At 34.9% G+C, this 19059-nt stretch overlaps 1 pseudogene; it reads right to left on the reverse strand.

Moving 5' to 3' along the window:
- Positions 1 to 8136: 8136 nt before the first annotated feature.
- LOC101714911 (synaptosomal-associated protein 23 pseudogene) lies at positions 8137 to 8755 on the reverse strand (annotated as a pseudogene).
- Positions 8756 to 19059: the final 10304 nt, after the last annotated feature.

Consider the following 19059-nt stretch of genomic DNA (forward strand, 5'->3'; position numbering starts at 1 on the left):
AACTTCAAAAGAGACAGGAATACTTTTGTGGTTCTAAGATTTAAGACCATAATATCCTATGAACTCTAAAATAAATGAACAAATAAAAATCATGCAAACTGGAGATCAATGAAAAAAGACCAAACAATTGGAAAACTGAAAAGGAGGATGGTCCATGGTCCTTTACTCTCTTTTACCAATGCCTATGATGCCCTCATTTTTCTCAAGAGAAAGCCAGAAAGTTTTGAATGTGAAGTTTCTAACTCAAAAAGAATCAAATCTAAATCAATTAGAAAAATAACATGTCACCTTTGGAGTAAGTTTTTTTCCCTTACTATGCCATATAAATCTTACACTCCCTCTTCCCATGACATCATATTTTAGCTGGCATGTCTTACCATTTTATATTATTGTTTTATCTACATCATTTGTTAATTTTACCATACATAAATTTATTTTAAATTTTATATCTCCTCCTATTAGAATGTAAGCTCCATGGGCTGGGATTTTTATTAGACTTAGATTTTGTTTATTTCCATGTTTACTTTTCAAACTCCAAGTGTATAACATACTGTGATCTGAGAATGCCCATAACCATAACTATTTTTTCCCTTTCAATATTACATGGCTGAGTTTGTCAACATCAGCACTGTCAGTGTTTGAAGTTGGGTGATTCATTTTTTCTGAGGAGCTGTTCTGTACCCTGTAGCAGGATGTTGAGACTCAACTATAGCTTGTACTTGCCAGGTGCCATTTGCACCTTCACTTAAATACTGAAAACCAACCAAGTGTTGCAGTCATAACCAGTCTCCTCTGGGACCAAAATCCCTCCAGTTGACAGACATTTTTATAGGGAATTTAGTGAGAACAGGTAGTTGATGATAATTAAGAAAGTTCTATACACTTGAATTCTGAAGTAGTTAAAAAAGAAAAAATGGATCAGATGACAGAAATCAGACAGGTAGAGATCAAATTTAGACACGTGGCCTGGATCAGCAGAAAAAGTGGGCTTGCTAATTCTTGACTGCAAGATAACACAGATTTATTCACTCTGATATAAGCAGTCTTGGCAGGAATGAGCCTCTGTCCTCAGGAGCCAGGTTGCCCTGCTCTGATCACCACATGGACTACTACATGATCAAGAGTAAAATGGTAACCACATTCTCAAGAAAGCTGGCAGTTCAGAAAGGTAGATTCACCCAGGCCCATTTGCTTTGGCCTCAGGAAGAAAGCAGAAGCAGAAGAGGCCAAGGTCCACTCTGGGTGATAGACAGTCTCTTTCTGCTACGTAGTCCCACTCTCCACCCTTCTCAACCTGTCCTTTGTCCCAGCACTGGACCTCTATGGAATGCATCTACTGAGCTCCTATGTGCTCTGGATTTCAGAAGAGTTTATCCAGAGGGGGCACTTTCAAGAGGTGGGGGGAGAAGAAAAAAAAGATGAGGGCATTTATTCCTTCAGCTGCATCTCAGCTGGCTTCCATCCTCAGCATAGGGCTACGGCTCCTGTTGGCAATCTCCGTATATGCCACAGTGACAGTTCGCTGGGAGTTCTGGAAAAGCTCCTTCCAACTGCACCTTGAAACCTGGAGGATACATAGGTTTCTTACTCCTCAATATCCTCTGTTGGTTTCACTGAAACATGCCAATTCTTCTTTAAAACTATTTATTTGTATTCAGAAAGAATTGCAAAATGATAGCAAAATTTAAAAATTTAACAAAAAATGTATATTTCTGTATTTGTTAACCAATTTTAACATGTGATATTTATCATTTTCTCCCTTCATAATTATGTGAATAATTAATTATGAAAGTAAGTTTAACAAACCATTCCCTTTAATCCTTCAATGTCTTCATTGTAACAAGTAGAATCTTTTACATAATTGCAGTATAACTATTTCTTATTAAATTCTGCATTGATAAATTTGGTGTTGATACAATGATCCATAGTATATATGGAAAATTTTATTTTCAAATGCTCAGTTAACATCTTTAATAATACTCATTTTACTCTATTTTAAGCTTTGGTCCAGAATCATGCATTGGATTTAGTTGTCCTGTCCTAAATACTACTTTAGATTATGCTGTTTCTGATGGTACTGCAACCAATCCAGTCCATATTAAAGCATAAAAAATTGATGAAGATGCCCCAAATAATCCTTATTTCAATTATGAATATGAAAACCATTAATTTATTTTGAGCTGTACACTTACTACTATAGAAAAGACTGTCCCTGTTTGTTCAGTGTTCATTAATTCTTTGTGCTCCTTGCAAAGCCATATATGAAAAAGGTGATAAGAACTAGAGTTGGGAAGAAGAGGATATCAAAGAAATAGAAAACAAGAAAAGCTCCTATGTTTGAGGAGATATAAATTTACTAGATATGAGTATTTTTTCTTTCCTCTTTTTGGAAAATGAAAGAATAAACATAACTAAGATTTACAAATTCAAAATATCCTGTTGAAGATTACCAAAATACACCAGGACATAGTTCTGCTGTTTTGCTGGGGGCAGATACAAAATCAATCATGGAACATTCTATCAAGCCCAACAGTCTTCTCAAAGTTTTCCTAATACAATGAACAGTCATCATCAATTGATCCAAGCAAACATCCACAATGAAACCAACTTCTCCATCTATTCTAGTGATATGGATATGTATGTTTTGAAAATAATTTGAAGGATCTAGGTATAAATGAAGGAAAAGATCCCAGCCAGGTCAGACTATAGTTGATGCCAAAAGAGCCATCAAAGAAGCACACCAGCAAGTCCAGAAAACAGGAGGAAAACCTTTTCACTGAAATACCAGACAGCTTATGCTTTGTTGTTTCTCATTTTTAGGGGCAGTTTATCAGAAGCAAACTGAAACAACCATCTGTGAGAGACGATTTTCATGCTCGGACTCTGAACTTGGAGAGAAACATTTGTTAGTTTTGAAAGAACATGAAAATGATCCAGCCTGAGCCAGCAGACTTTACAGAGAGAAAAAAGGAAGCCACTGAGAGCTTGAAAAGTCCAAGTCAAAGGAGAGATATAAATAAAACTATCATTAGTGACCTAAGAACATGAAGTGCAACTCCAAGCCTTCATGTGAGACTGGCAAAGAGACTGACTGAAAAGCACATTGCTCCCCTCTCGCACAGTAATATTTGGGCAAGGGGAAAATCTGTACTTTTCTAACTACCAAGAAGCTGAATTTGAAAGCAAAAAAAGTTATATGTGTGTTTTGTTGTTGTTTCAGTTATCACTACATCTGATGCTATTTAACATTCTAGAGCTGATCAGCACAAATACAAAGGGATCTTGGATTTCCCTAAGATGTGGCATCTATTCCATTAAGGCTTCTGTGAGTGAACAGAAGGAGAAAGTTATTACAGATTTGCCTCAGGACACTCAAATGAAAATCACATTTCATTACTGTGATTGTATTTTCAAAAAAAGAAAAGAATGTGACAGGCTGCACATGGAACAGGCTTGCTACATAGAACTTTCTTGTCCCCAAGGTAAATCTGACTAAGTCATTCAAATCTTTTACTTCCCATTTGGAAAACACACACACACACACACACACACACAATTTTTACATGCATCTATGTATATCTAAAATTTATGTGTATATAATTTACATGTACAATATATTGGGATATATATAAACATAATTATCTGAATTAGAAATAGCAACCGCAAAAACAAAAAGGGGTTTCCCAGTGATAATAGAGATAGTAGCTATTTTTACTTTTATTTACTTTTTTCTAACAATAAAATTTATTATATTACTTTTTTTTCCTTAAATTATTTTATTGGTACATTTTAGGTATACAATACATTTACATTTATCATTGGGTGCTTGTACCTGTGCATGATGTATCTTGGTTCTTATTTTTTTCCCCATTTCCTGTGCTCCCTTCACCCCCTCCACCCTTCTCTATTTACAAAGACTTTTTGTTTCCTTTTTTTTCCTTTTCTCATAATGTTTCCTTTCCCTTCCTTCCTTTCCCCTTCCCCTCCAACTTCCCCTACCCCTTTGGACCTTTCTTTCCTATTTCACATGATCAATTATTCATTTTAATCATTATTTACACTTTTGGTTTCTCAGCTATTTTTAGTTATTGGTTTTTTTTGTTGTTGTTGTTGTTGTTTGGTACCAGGGATCAAACTCAGGTCCTGGTGCTTGAGCAGCAGGCACCAAAACCACTGAGCTAAATCCCAGGCCTTTAGTTTTATTTTTAAACTAACACATATTTTGGGACAGAGTGTGATGTTTCAACATATGTATATATCATGTAATAATAAAATCAAGGAATTTAGCATATCCATCACCTCAAACTCTTATCATTTCTGTGTGGTGAGAACATTCACAATCCCATCTTTCAGTTATTTTGCAGTGTACAGTATATTGTTAACTGTAGTTACCCTACAGTACAATAGAACACCAGGACTTATTCTTCCTGTCTAATTATAATTTTCCATTTTTTGACCATTCTATCCGAACTTACCACCTCACTCATACCCTTCCTAGCTTCTGGTAACTGCTACTCTACTCTCTTTTCTGAATAATCAGCTTTTTTAGATTCCAAAAATGAGTAAGTTCTTGGAGTATCTTTTTTTCTATGCCTGGTTTACCTCACTTAATATGATTTCTTCCAGATTTCTCCATGGTGTTGCAAATGGTAAAATTACATTGTTTATGTGGTTGAATAGTATTCCATTTTGTACACACTTCTGTAGACATTTTAATCCACTCATCCACTAATCAACTCCTTTATGTGCTCATCTGTGAAGCAGAACAGGTGGCAAGATACAAGTCTATATAAGGCAAATTTACTTATTTGGGGAACTGGCAAATGGGGGAAGGGGTATCTATACAAATTTTAACTTATTACTGATGTTGCTCATCAGTAAGTGAAAATGAAGGTTACAAGAGATCCTTAAAAGAAAGAGAGAGGAGAGAGAGAGAGAGCAGGCAGGCACTGCACTTCTGAGAAATGAAAAAGTGGGAACTAGTAGGAGTAAAAAGAGAAGAAATACCACAAGATAACAGGATAAAATTTCACTCCCTTCATAACATTATTCATCATCCTCTGTCTACTGACCCCTTACTATGATAAAACTAGTGAATGCTTAACTCTTATACTTTTGTCATAGAACTTGATTAAATTCTAAGTGCTCTTCTTCTTTTCTAAGATTGGCACTATGAGAAAAGTAATGCCTGTGTGGAAATTGTCAGAAAAAGTACCTTTTAATTCCTTTTTTCCCTGGCTTTCTCTCATTTATTTTTCTTCTCATCCTATACAAGTGCATTTCTTCTATAAATAAGAAATTAACAACAATTTCCTTGGGTTTTGGTTCACATTGGTTATTCTTAGTTCAATTTGTCTATATATGTGCATTACAAGGAGATAAATGTTCATTTGCTTCAGGTTTTATTTCTGTGTTCAGAAAAATCTTTATTTTTTTTTTGAAAGACCAGTTTATTCAGAAAAGCATAAGGAACCCCTACTAATCTACCGAATAAGGCACACCAGTGCTCTCTCCCTTACTACCCCCACTCCTCCCAAAGAGTCTCTCCCTTGGCCTTTGCAGAGCACTGTCCGAAAAATCTTTATTTTAATCATTAAAAAAATTTCCAATTATTTTTATGCTTGAAGACACATCTCATTTCTGAAGTAATGCAACTCACTGAAATCACACGGAGAATTCTAGAAATTGATTTTCAACGTTAAAACAATCAAGTAAAATATAAAAATTTGATGTTGATCCCTAGTACCAAAAAAAATTTTTGATAAAGAATTAAGTAAATCAAACAGTAAAGATATATTCATCTCCTAATAACTTCAACACACTATCATCAAATGCATTATAAATATAAATTAAAAACATTCTTGCCAGACAGGTGCCAGCTCCACTGAGCTACATCCCTAGTCTAAAACATTCTTTCTCATCTCATAAAATTTATAAAATAATTAAGAAACATTTTCTACTTTTCTTTAATATGGTCTCTTTTGGGTTTAATCCAGTGACTACACATGATGAATTTTGGTAAAAGAAAAATCCCATCTAAGTCAATGCTTTAAGGTTGTGGTGGCCATGGTTAGAATCATCACAGGTGTAATGTATCATTTTTTCCTATGTTTCACACTGGCAGTGCAATAAGATGTTCTTAAATGTCTCCTGTGGTTGTGGTTTCTTTTGGGGGGGGTACTGGGGATGGAACTCAGGTCCTTGTGCTTTTGAGACAGGCGGTGTAACCACTGAGCTAAATCCCGGGCCCTCCTGAGTTTGAATATTAGGCTATGCTTTATCAATAAGGCAACTGATATGACACTACCTATTTAGAAACAAAAGGGATTGTTTTATCAAAATCTGTCCTTATTAAAATAGCACACATAGTTTCCTAATTGTTATTATTTAATATTTCCTAAAATTGACAATTAATGTTTATTTATAATAACTTGCTCATTTGTCTAGGAAAGGTAACTCCTGATTTTTTTCCTTGACTTTGAAGAAAAGATCTAGGGAGCATGAGGCCACACTTTCCATAATTGCCTTTTATTATACCCAAAGCCATTGTTGCCACTGTATTGAGTCATTGTTAGTTTGATGTATGGATTTAAAAATTTGCATCATTTATTATCAATTACTTAAGTTTATCTATCAGCAGTTGTAGAACTATCTCAGGTTTAAAATTTTGATTTTTATTCTTTTTTTAATTTATGGAACTCTATTCAGTTTGTTAAACAAAAGCTAATGAAATTTTTGGCCCCAAAATAATAGGCACAGAAACAAGTTACCTGTTTAAAAGAACAATACCATGAGTTAGTTGCAAAATTTAATTATAAGAATCAAATAGTTGGGTCAGGGACTTAGCTCAGTGGTTCCACTGCCTGCCTCGAAAGCACAAGGACCTGAGTTCAATACCCGTACCAAAACAAACAAACAAAAATCAAACAGTGATTATTGGTGAAACCAATCCACATTGATAGGTCTGAAGGGTACAGAACCTAGTTTTTTCCCAAATATTGATTATATTCCCATAACTCTGTTTGGGATCTATGTAAAACTCGATTCTGGATGCAGTTCATTATACAAGGTTAAGAGAATGAAAGTGAAATCACCAATAATTAACCAAAGGTATAATTTCCAAAACATTTTAAGTGAGACAGAATAAATCCATTCTAACTTTTTAAACACATAAAGCTAGATAAAACTCAAAGAAGTCTATTTTTCTACCTGAGATCAAAAAAATGTTTTCTTTTTCCTGTCTAAACATAATTCTTAGCATTGAGGTAAATATGAATTCACATGGTACATTTTGTCAAACTTTTTCAAAAAAATTAAGTCCTGCTTTGGAGGCTCACATGATATACATATATATATATATATATATATATATATATATATATATACATTTTTTTGGAAAGACTAATGACAGTCTTAAGTGGTTAATAGGTCTGTAATGGGACCATGATAGTAATAAGAAAAGAAAAAGCCACTTATCTGAACAAAGTGCTCCTGAATGTGCAATGTGAACTGGAATCACAGAATCGGTGTTCATATATGAATTACTACAGTTAAAAATTAAACTAACTTAAAAAAAAAAACTTATTCTATTCTTTTCTTAGAGGCAGGAGTTAGAAAATAGTGACATAGGCCAGATATTATGTATAAAATTCCAAAACCAAGCATCATCTTTAACTGGCAAAAACTGCAACTTAAATAAAAAAACTAAATATGAATAGATCTTTACTGTGGCTATGCAACTTTTTGTTTTATGGCCTGCTGAATTTTACTGAGGTAACAGCCTCTTCTCTTTTGTCCTTCACTTACTACAAACCAGACAACAAAGGCAAAAACACCTCCACACCTGCCTTCTTCATGGCTGCCTTTGGCCATGCTTCCAAATCTTGAAAGCAAAAGAGCTGCTGATGTGATGTATGAAAAACAATCTAATTATGAATAGAATAGAAAAAGAAAATAATGAAGGCTGAGTGGTAGTCTAGTCTCAAAGGATACAGACAATAAAGAAGGGAGGGTGTTCCTCCACTGGCCCTTCTGTGTTATCTCCTGATTAACACAGTGTGAGATAAAAATTTCTAACTCTGGAAAGGCAATGTCATAGGAAGGACAGCTAGAGAAGTGAATAAGTGGTAAAGAAGTTCAGCTGTCAATGAGTTTCTTCGCTCTGGCATTGGCAATGTCAATACGATCTTTGTTGGTACCAGCCTTTTCTGTGATCCAGTCTATTTGTTAATTTTGAGCTTCAATTTCATTGCCATGTCAAAGACCATGTTCTTTAGATTTTTGAGGTTATGACTCACTTGAGTCAGTTTCTCTTCCATCTCATCTTCTCTGGTGTCATTAGTTGTGTATTTAATGTATTTGCTGCAGGCTGCTCCTGTGGCTGGCTGTTTGCTTTGATACTGTGTTGCTAGATGAGTTGCTTCCATCATCTCCCCAGGTTGCTTTATAGGCCTTGCCAGACTCAAAGTTCTTTGTCCTGTTACGTGGACAGTCACAAAGGCTGCAGAACTTGCTGAGTTCTGTTAACGTCTCCTCTGTCTCTCTTTATGTCTTTATTAATTTGGTCCATGCCTTCTTCTATGAGGTTTAGTTGTTTCCCTTGTTCATCCAGCCGGTCTTCATTCCTGCATTCTGAGACTCAATGGCTAAACCCCAAATTTTCCTTGTACTCTCCAGAGATTCATCAGTAAGCTGGAAAAACCTCAGCAAGCTGGAAAAACCTCAGCTGAATATCTTCAAGTGTCAGGTTATTCATGTGGAATCAAAATTCTACCAGACATAGTGGTAGAAATGTGGAAGTGTTAGGTGCCAGATGTGCTGAGTTTGTGGTCTCACAATGCTGAATGAAGTCACTAACCAAAGGAGGTTAGGAGAATTTTATTGAAATAAGAAGAATAGCTCCTGGGTTTCCAGGAGGGGTCCTGAGTGGGTGGTGCCTAATTTTTATTCTGAAAGGACTAAGGCTTTCTTCTTTGAATATTTAAATATGTAGAAAAGACAAAACCAACTTTAAAACACAGAAATTGAAAAAGATTTTTATCATAGATATTAAGGATTAGGAAAATACCAGCAATTTGCCTTTAAATTTTTTTTTTTTTTGGTACCAGGGATCAAACTCAGGACCTTGGGCTTGTGAGGCAGGTGCTGGAACCACTGAGCTAAATCCCCAGCCCCACCTTTTAGAATTTCAATTACTCCAGCTAGCTTAATACATTATGCCCAGCTCCCAACCCTTTCCATTAGAAGTTAATTTTACGTACGTGGGCTACTAGCAGGTGACCTCACATAAACCTGTATTATTACCATATATGGTGATGTGGTTCTAAGACCCTCTTACTCTCAGGCTTCCTATGCAATTACTCAGCAATTGGTAATCTTATTCTAGAGTTTACTACATTGTTTTGTACTGAGTATTGAGCACAGGGCCTTCACGCTGAGCTACATCCCCAGTCCTTCTTTTTGTTTTGGGGGTAGTGGGTACCAGGAATCAAACTCAGGGCCTTATGCTTTCCAGGCAGATGTGGTGCCGTGAGCTAAATCCCTGGCCCTTTTTTACTATTTTTAATTTTGAGATGGAGTATTACAAAGTAGCCCAGTTGCTCAGGCTGAGTTTGAACTGAGATCCTCCTACCTCTGCCTCCCAGAATGCTGGGATCCTAGGCATGCACCACCATGCTATCTTTTAAGTTTTTTTGATTTTTTTTTCCTGAGACAGAGTTAACTTTAAGTGACTTTTCTCATTCTAGTCCACAGATGTCATTTGGAGGTGACATGTTTAGAAAATTGTAACTAATGGCCCAAATTAAGATATACCTTATTAGACTCCAGCAAAGATAAAAAAGAAATAGTCTGTATGTTTTTTGAGAGAGTGCGATTCCAGACTATAGATCATAAAGTATTTAAATTTTGACAGTCATAATGGCCATCATAATGACATTAAATGATTTCTCACCTCCTTGATCTCTTTGTTCTAAAAATGAGATACTTTCTTTTAGAGGTAGATCCACTAAATTTTAGTCCTAGGTGGATATGAATTAAAATGCAAAGAAATTTTGAAATTAGAGTTTGGTTCCTACTAAGCTGCTACTTTTTCATCTATAAGATGGGAGTAATATCATCTCTTACTCTCAGTCTAATACTGAATGGAAGAAAACATGTAAGATGACCTCTCTGGTGTTTGATACATAGATGAAGCTTCAATTAGTAGCTGGAATTTTATTAATAAATTATAATCATTTTTACTTACTGGTATTGAATAATTATCTGAATGTCATGAATATTTTGAGTAATTTTAAAAGTTTCTCACACGAAATTAAAGTTTTAATTGGTACTATTTAAAGGTGATGCGTTTTAAGCAATGATATGCTGTTAAACTGATTTTTCAAAAAGAAAAGACTCGTTATTAATAGCATTTTCAAAATTATGTGATCTAAATCCTCCTATGATGGTCAATTTCAAGCTAACAGTTTCATGTCACTGAGTCCAAAACTGGGAAAACATGTACCCAATAGGCTCTCATGCATGGGTGCAAACTGGCTCCAGCACATCCCTGCTGCAGGTCAATTCAATGATATCCAATTATTGGAATGATGAATTCAATAAATGACAAAACTCAGCAAGTGACCAACCCATCAAGTGACAAATGTGTCACATAACCAATTTACAAAATCAAATTTTTCAAAAGTTGATTTTTCAAAAGCTAACTTTCCATGCCCCAAGGAAACTAACTTAGTAAAATACGTCAAATACCTTAAACAGGAAATAGGACAATTTCTTCTGACATGGAGCCTCCTGAGGCAGGCAAAAACAGGGCAAAAGAGTTTAAAAATATAAGTAAGATAGGTAATTCTGCATATGGGAAAACCCATTTGAATATAAAATGTGCTGAATAAAATATATAACATACATGATCTCAATATTAGCTAGACTGTGCTAAGAACACTGGAGTTAAAAAGCTAAGGCAATATGCATCCGTTTTGCTATAAATGTCTCTAGTTTCTCATCCTTTATGGCTGAGTATTACTCCATTTTATTAAAAAAAAAAAAAACAACCCACATTTTCTTTATCCAGTTTCCAGTTGATGGGCACTTGGGCTGTTTCCAAGCTTTAGCTATTATGAACTGTGCCGCTATAAACATGGGTGCACATATATTGCTGTGGTATGATTCTTTTAATTCTTTTAGGAAGATACCCAGCAGGGGAAGAGCTGGATCAAATGGGACCTCTAGTCCTAGTTCTTTGAGGTGTAATAGTTTCTCTAGTGTGAGAAACTGGAAATGTAAATAAGGATTAAAACAATTGAAATAAATAATTGATAATTTGAAATAGGAAGAACAGGTCAAAAGGGGTAGGGGAAGTGGGAGGGGAAGGGGAAAGGGAAAATTATAAGAAAAAAATGGAAACAAAGTCTATGTAAATAGAGAAGGGTGGAGGGGGTGAAGGGCGCACAGGTAATGGGAAACAAAATAAGAACCAAGATACATCATGTACAGGTACAAACACCCAATGATAAATGTAAACATATTGTATACCTAAAATGTACCAAGAAAAGAATTTAAGCCAAAAAAAAGCTGAGGTAATAATAAATTTTGAAAAAAAACCATTTATTTTGCAGAATTTTCATTTGCTACTTTAACTAACACGTTAATTTTTAGCACATTGGCTTTACTTGAGTTTCTTCTTACTATCATTATGTGCTTTGTACCTGAAGAGCCTAAAATAGAGAGATGATTGAACAGTCAATCTAGTAATTTTTTAAACTCCAGGTATATTTAGATGCCTATTGTCAAATCATATTGGTGTCTAGTCATTTTATAATGTAACTCCATATTAAATATAGGAAAGGTAAAAAAAAAGTACAGAATCTAAGACAAGAGTTTGACATATAGACATATAGGCTAATGTAGGATTTAACTTATATAACTTATTTTGAACAAAAATTACTACTCAGTTATCTTCATTCCATCTCATTCCCCAACTCCTCTTTCAGTGATTATCTGGAGCTTTTCTTAGCACATCCCAAGCAATGGCAAGGTACACCCTCTGCAACATGTAAGCCTATATATACTCTTCAGTAGCTGGATCCCCATAGACTTTATTTTTGCCCCATCCTAACCAGTCTTAGATAAAGACTTTAGTAGACCTATTAGAAGCATAGATAGTGAAATTGGAAAGAAACCTTGAGACCTTTATAAATAAATTTATATTGATTTTTATTGACACAGAAACTGAATTCCACAAAGGTGACGTGATTTACTGAGAGTCATAGGAAAGAAATTTTTTCATTAGAAATTTACTTGGGGTGGAATATTTATAACTTTGATTTACTTGTAGCTCCCTCTACCAAAAGATTACCACTCTTTCTGCAGCATTTTGGATCTGGCCTGACTGTGGGACTTAATTTGACCAGAAGAGTATGTGAGAAATCATGTTGCATAAGTTGCAGAGATGTATCACATAAGGAAGTCAGCCTAGCCTATTTGAAGGTGAGAACTCATATGAGACAGAAGGAAGACCATCACCCATTATTCATCACATGGCTGGGACCTTCCAGACCAGGAACCCTTTTGCTAAATGAAGTGGCATAAAATAAACCAAGGGATAGAAGCGAGGACACCATCCAATTAGTGCACAGAATTGTGAGCCTCAATAAATGACTGCTATTTTAAGTGACTAGGCATTGGATTGGTATATTATGTGTCATGCTGCAGGCAATTGAATTTCCTTAAAAGGCATTTTAGATACCATAAAAGAATATATACCTGTTTTAAAAATTAGATAAAATAGTATATCGTGATGAAAGGACAAGGGAAAGTACTGCAAATAAGATGGGTATCATCAGAGAAAGAAACACAGTCACATCTTGGCATATGGTTAACAGTGTCCAAAATTAGCTAGCTATACATGAATGTGTCATTCCACGAAGAAGGGGCACTGTCATACTCTGAGTATTGGAATCTGTTGTACAAATTTTCACACGTTTCACAAAAAGACAGTGTCTACCTTTTTTGGGGAATGTTTTTAGGGTGATTCTACAGTGAAGAACATTGGAAAATAGAGTATCCTTTTGGGAGCAAAAGCAGGCTTGCTTACTCAAGGTAAAACATGTAGGTTTCCTCAATAAAGGTTCCTCTCTTGCAGCACAATTCCCTGAGAGTACAGGAGGCATCTACTCTTTGTTGCAGGGTCCAGAAGAAACAGAGCCAGAGGGAAGCCATAGCCAATCATGCTGATATCCATGCTGCTCGGAAGGCTGTGAGTCATGAAACCATTTGTCTCTAACCCAGGAGACTCTGCTCATTTGCCAGTATCTATGAAACTTGCCAGGCTAATGTCTTAGTTTGCAAGAATAAAAAAAAACCTCTCAAATCCTTTAGTTTTATCAACTTGGTCTTCCACAATACATCTAAAACAAAACACCAAAGGAAAGTTGTTTATCAAAGAAAAGGTATATATTTATCATCAATTATTAAGAGAAAATGGAAAAAGAAATCAGATATTTGACTCCAACATTAATACACTCTCTTATTATATGTATAGATAAATTCTCTACAAAGGGATGGTAAATGCTAATAGTTGTATTCATTATTTCTTTCATGAGGGAAACAGGCCTTAATTCAAATGATAAACAGTGGCTAACTGTAGGATCACTCACTTGAATGAAAAGGAATTTCTGACTTTCACCAACGTGTACAACTGAGCTGCTGCTTATTCCAGCTGCAATACAGCGCGGTGATGAGAACAAGACTTTGCAGGTGGAGACAAGTGGAACCAGTCATGATTATACAGCTCCTAAGTTGTACAATTTTGGGCAAGTGATATAGTTTTGTTGTTAGATTTTCCCTGTCTATAAAGTGATGTGGAATTGTTTAAATGTAGTAACAGCAATTGAGCTACTTTATTTTGAGGATTACAAAAACTGATCTTTTATACATACACATTCAAGTCACTCAATAACTGATAGCCTTCATCATTATTATTATGAATGGTTATTATTATGAATATATTATTATGAATGGTTAACACTGCATTTTTTCCTATAAATTTGGAAAAGCCCACATCTTCTCTTCTATTTCTTCTAGTTTAAAGAGGGCCTCACAGGCCAACATGACTGAGGAGTCACAAATGACTTCATGATCAAAACATGAGCTCTCTGAGGAAATTGATGTTGAAACTGTCACTGCTCTATGCCAGACTTAAAAAAATGGTTAGTACTCACAAGATGCCCTGTAAATATGTGCTACAAAAATTAATGGGTGAATGTGTTGTTAGACCTCTGAGATTGAATCTAGGAGTTCCATGAGCACACAAAGGAGGCAGTATTCAAATAGACCTATGATGGATGTTACTATGTGTCACTTTCATTTGCTGTGATAGATCAGGGATGTCTTAGAGCATAAGAAAACTCTGAATTACCTATAAGGCTTAAGTATCTACAGGGAAATGAAACAGATTGGGCTGTAATAGGTAATGTGGTAGCAAAGATATAAAGGCAATGTTTGTATAAATCACAATTGGCCAATGGCTGTGTTACTCATTTGGGGGTTTGAGGGAGACAACAGAGCAGGTGGATCTCAGGTTCCTCAAAGGGATACCTCTAGTACAGACAATAACTGGTGAATTCTAACTTACCAGTGGGAAAGAAATAACACTTTTGTCATTTTATATGTTCTTACTTGTAAGAATGCATCAAGGACATCAATTAAGGAAAAAATAAGGAAATAAGAATCAAACTCCAATATAATGACTAATGAAGACTAGAATTTTACAACCAGGGATGTTCCTCTATGCTAAATCCTCCTTTTAGAGATGAAGAAATAGAGGCTCAGGGAGGCTGTCTATGTCACAAAGCCACATTCCTAGTCACTCTTCTCTTTATTGATGATTGAAAGCAGAACTCACTCCACCTATCAGAAATGTACCACCAGCTTCTGCCCGTGTCCCTGCTTCCTGTCTGGTAATTGGTTAGCATCGATCCAAACCTGTTTAGGCCAAATGCATGTTGCAGAGCTGAGAGTTCCAATGATTTTGCCTTTTAAGTATCAGAGTTAAATATAATCTTTATAGAAACATTACATGGATCACCCCCACCCCCTCAAAAAAGTACCAGAAAACCACCTTCACATTTGGCACCTTTCAGAGAATCAGGCTTCTACTCTTTGAGGAATTCCAGATCTTTTACACAGCACAGAGGTAATGTGGCAGATCAAATCCATCATCATCATAATGAATAGTGAAAAAAATCTGGAAACATTTTTTTTTCTGCACAAAATGAAGAAAAATTAGAATCAGCAAGTCCTTAAATGTATTTAACTTGGACTCATTCACCAGATTTGGAAAGCACTGTGTCTGAAATCATATTGCCACAGCTCTCAGATGATTCATTGGGGTTTGTTGACTAGGTATCTGGCAAACACTCCAGGCCATTGCTGCTGGCATGTAAGTCTAACAGATGTTAAAAAATGAAAGACTGACAGTTTTTGTGATATAATTAAATCTCTCCTTATTTCTCAAGTGCTATTTAATTTAATTTTAATCAAAAGTAATAACCATCCATAATGGCTGTAATGACAACATTCATGTTCTATGTAAGGGATTACCTATTGTGATTTAGAAGAAAGTCTTGCAATAAGAAAGACTTGTGGTAAAGTATATTTAACATTTCTAAAACATTTGGAAGCAATCAATTTATTCAAAAAAGATAAAGTTTCAACTGGTCTCATAAAATGTTTAAAAACCTATGTGGCCAGTGCCCTAATACCATGATCCTATGTCAGTTTCCCAACTTTGTCACTGAAATGGGAGGGAGTTTTTCTTTGGAAGACCTATAATATAAATATATTTCCTGGAAATAGAGATTTTTATTCACTGAAGCTAATAAAATTAACTGAACCGATGATTCAAGGCATTGGCTAATACACGTCACTGAGTTATTCTTGAGAATATTTATTCTATTGGCCTGGTGCTTAAGTTGTAATAATGTCATTCACTGAAGAGCTAAAAGGAACTCCAGGGATGAACTGATTAGACCTCAAATTTTATAAATGAGGCAGATAGACTCAGAGTAGTTGGTATATTTTAAGCCAGAACCCACGAGTAGAAGAGCCAGAACAAGAACTGAGGTATTGTGACTCCAAATTCACCAAAATTTACATCTAATAACATTGTCCTTTCATTATAGTGTTCTGCTAAAAGAATAGAATTATTATTCTCCTAAACAATAGCTAAGTATGTTACACTTTTTCATGTAAATTTTTTTCTAATTATCACCTATTCATCCAAACATGTTGTCTAACTGGCTCTCAATTGGATATAGCACAGAAATTACATAGTTTGAGCTTAATTATATTTTTAACACTAAATTATACCTAACTCTGAAGTTTGATTTACTTTAACATGTCATAGAAGCTTTTAAACTCAAGGCAGATTTTGTTTAATTTTTAGCTTTAACCATGGGTCATAAAATATGGTGCTATGGGTAGTTTTTCATGATTAACTATAATGGGGACCCATTTCTGCAAATGTTGACAATACTAGGAAACCACATGTGTGGGACATAAAGTTCTTCTATATTGGGGTTTAAAATGGTGTTTGAATAAAATGTAGTGCCATTTTTGAATATGATGATCAAAGATGTGAGACGGATCCACTGGGAGGAAAAAAATCTCTTGCAATACGCCTGTGGGTCTATAGTGGTGAGCCTGAAAACAGAATGGAGAGGCACAGCACAGATAAGTGAGACTGCAACATGTGATCCCCTGGTGAAAGGTTACAATGGCAAAAGGATCACCATGAGTTCAAGACCAGTCTGCGCTACATAGTGAGTTCAAGCTGACCTGAACTACATAGCTAGACCCTGTCTCAAAAAAAAAAAGACTTAAAAAATAGAGTGGATTCACTTCAAATGGGGATGCTTCATATCCAAGCTTCTCCCAGAGATCAAGTTAATTAGTAGAGAAAAGATTATATAGTGGAGATGTTGAAAGATTTATTGCTTGAGTAAGCAAAAACATCACAATTGGGAGCTCAATACAAATTGGCACTACCTTGAATAATTGAACAAGAGTAAAGTTAGAGTTAGTTTTCAAGACAAAAATATACTGCCTTTGAATGGAGCAGGTGGGCTTAGATGAGAGAATGTCAACCTCTGGAACACAGGATGGAGCACATACTAATTTTTTTATTTAGAGTGTGGAATTATGATAATTCCAATAGGTAGTTTAATTTTAATAATACTAGAATGGACGTATAAGATGAGAGAAAGTGAAACAAAGGAATCAGGTGAGGAAAATACCATTGATAAGCACCATATTATGAAGACATAAAATTTTGGAAAATTTGAAACTGTTGAACATTTATCCAAGGAGAATCCAGAGAATCTTTTAAAAGGAGAATCTGTTATTTTGAGAATTAAAAACATAACTTATAGTTAGTAGAAATACATAAAATTGCTTTAAAAGCTTCAAGAGAAATTATATGGTCAGCTAAAACTAAAAATAATAAAAAATAAAAAAAATAAAACCACATATACAAACATATAAACAGCAGAACACTAGAGTATCTATATCCTTGTGGCTTCAAATTGAAGTATGAAAAATACATAGTGAGTTTGGGACCAAGCAGAGTTCATATTTCAGCCAACACTGCAATGAGTCACCATGTTCCTATTTGTAAAAACAAATGATATCTCAGGCTATGACAAAAAAACATAATAAAGGTAAAATTCTAAAATAATGGTGTAAGCTAAATTAAAAGGCAGAACTGTAAAAGGAACATGTGTCTTATTGGTGCAAGAATGGAAGATCCTATAAGGAACTTAGGAAACGTGGGATCACAAATATAATAGTTTCCTCTTTTCCATAAATTCAACTTTTCTGTTTTAGTTACTTGTGGTCAAGCATGGAAATACTAAGTGGAGTACTCAAAACATAAATAATTCATAGGCTTTAAATTGTCTATTATTCTGAGTACCAATGCAATCTTACCCCAGCCAATGCCATCCCACTTGGGGCATGTATCATCCCTTTGTCCAACGTATCCACACTGTATACAATACCTGTCCCATATCACCATAGGTTGATAATCCAGGAGCACCCAAAATCTTAAACATAGTACTGCTCTCATAACTCATATAAAACATATTAAAAGAAACAATAATAAACCATGTTTTCTAAGGAGGTTCCTTCAAGGGCAGGAATCACTCTGTGTGACAAGTACCAGCTCTCAACATTTAGTGTTAATTTCCATGAGAAAATGTGCTTTTGGAGGTGTGACAGAGACCAAGCAGCATGATGAAAATTTAGTAGATTTTTCATTTCAGAAAAAAAATGCTGAAAAATTACCTCATTTCTATAAAATACTCCTGACTTACAGGTGCAAACAATGAGAGTGGTACTCACTCAGTGCTTATTCAATTCCTGTACAACCTTAGCTGTGTAACTAGTTATTGTTCCTTAGATAAGTCAGAAACATCTATTTCTTCCTGTGTAATAGGGAGGTATCCAAATACATGTTTCCCATGAGTTCTCTGTTTTAATCTTTCTTTTTATTTTATATATCCCACATAGAGACCCTTTCATTTTACTCAAATTGTTCAACATCTCCTTTTATATTTCTGGAATGTCTAACTGGATTTCTCAATTATTATTCCAAGAGATCTTTCAGACAATATTGGTAATGTTGATTTGAGCACAAAGTGCATTATTATTACTTACAATTCAATTGGGATGATTTTCAAATAAACATCATATCTGCAATAAAACATCAAATCTGCAAATAAACATCATACTTCCATTCGCCATGGAAAAAAATCTGCATATTAATTTTACACGGAATTTAAAAATTCAAATGTCAGATAAATCCAAATGAATGCACAAAGGACTTGAAATTTTTAATTGTTAATACATTGATATTTCAAATAATATTACCTTTTCTTTAGCATAGCATTTCTAATTGCTTAATAAAAGAGGTGAAAGAGTTGGCAGATACCTAATACAGTGGTACTTGAATTACTAACACTTTTGTTTGCAAACAATTTGGCTCACAAACAGAAGCACTTG

This window comes from Heterocephalus glaber, unplaced genomic scaffold (assembly GCF_053883595.1).
Source record: "Heterocephalus glaber isolate CG9 unplaced genomic scaffold, H.glaber_assembly_v1.0 deba00000347, whole genome shotgun sequence".
Classification (NCBI taxonomy): Eukaryota; Metazoa; Chordata; class Mammalia; order Rodentia; family Bathyergidae; genus Heterocephalus; species Heterocephalus glaber.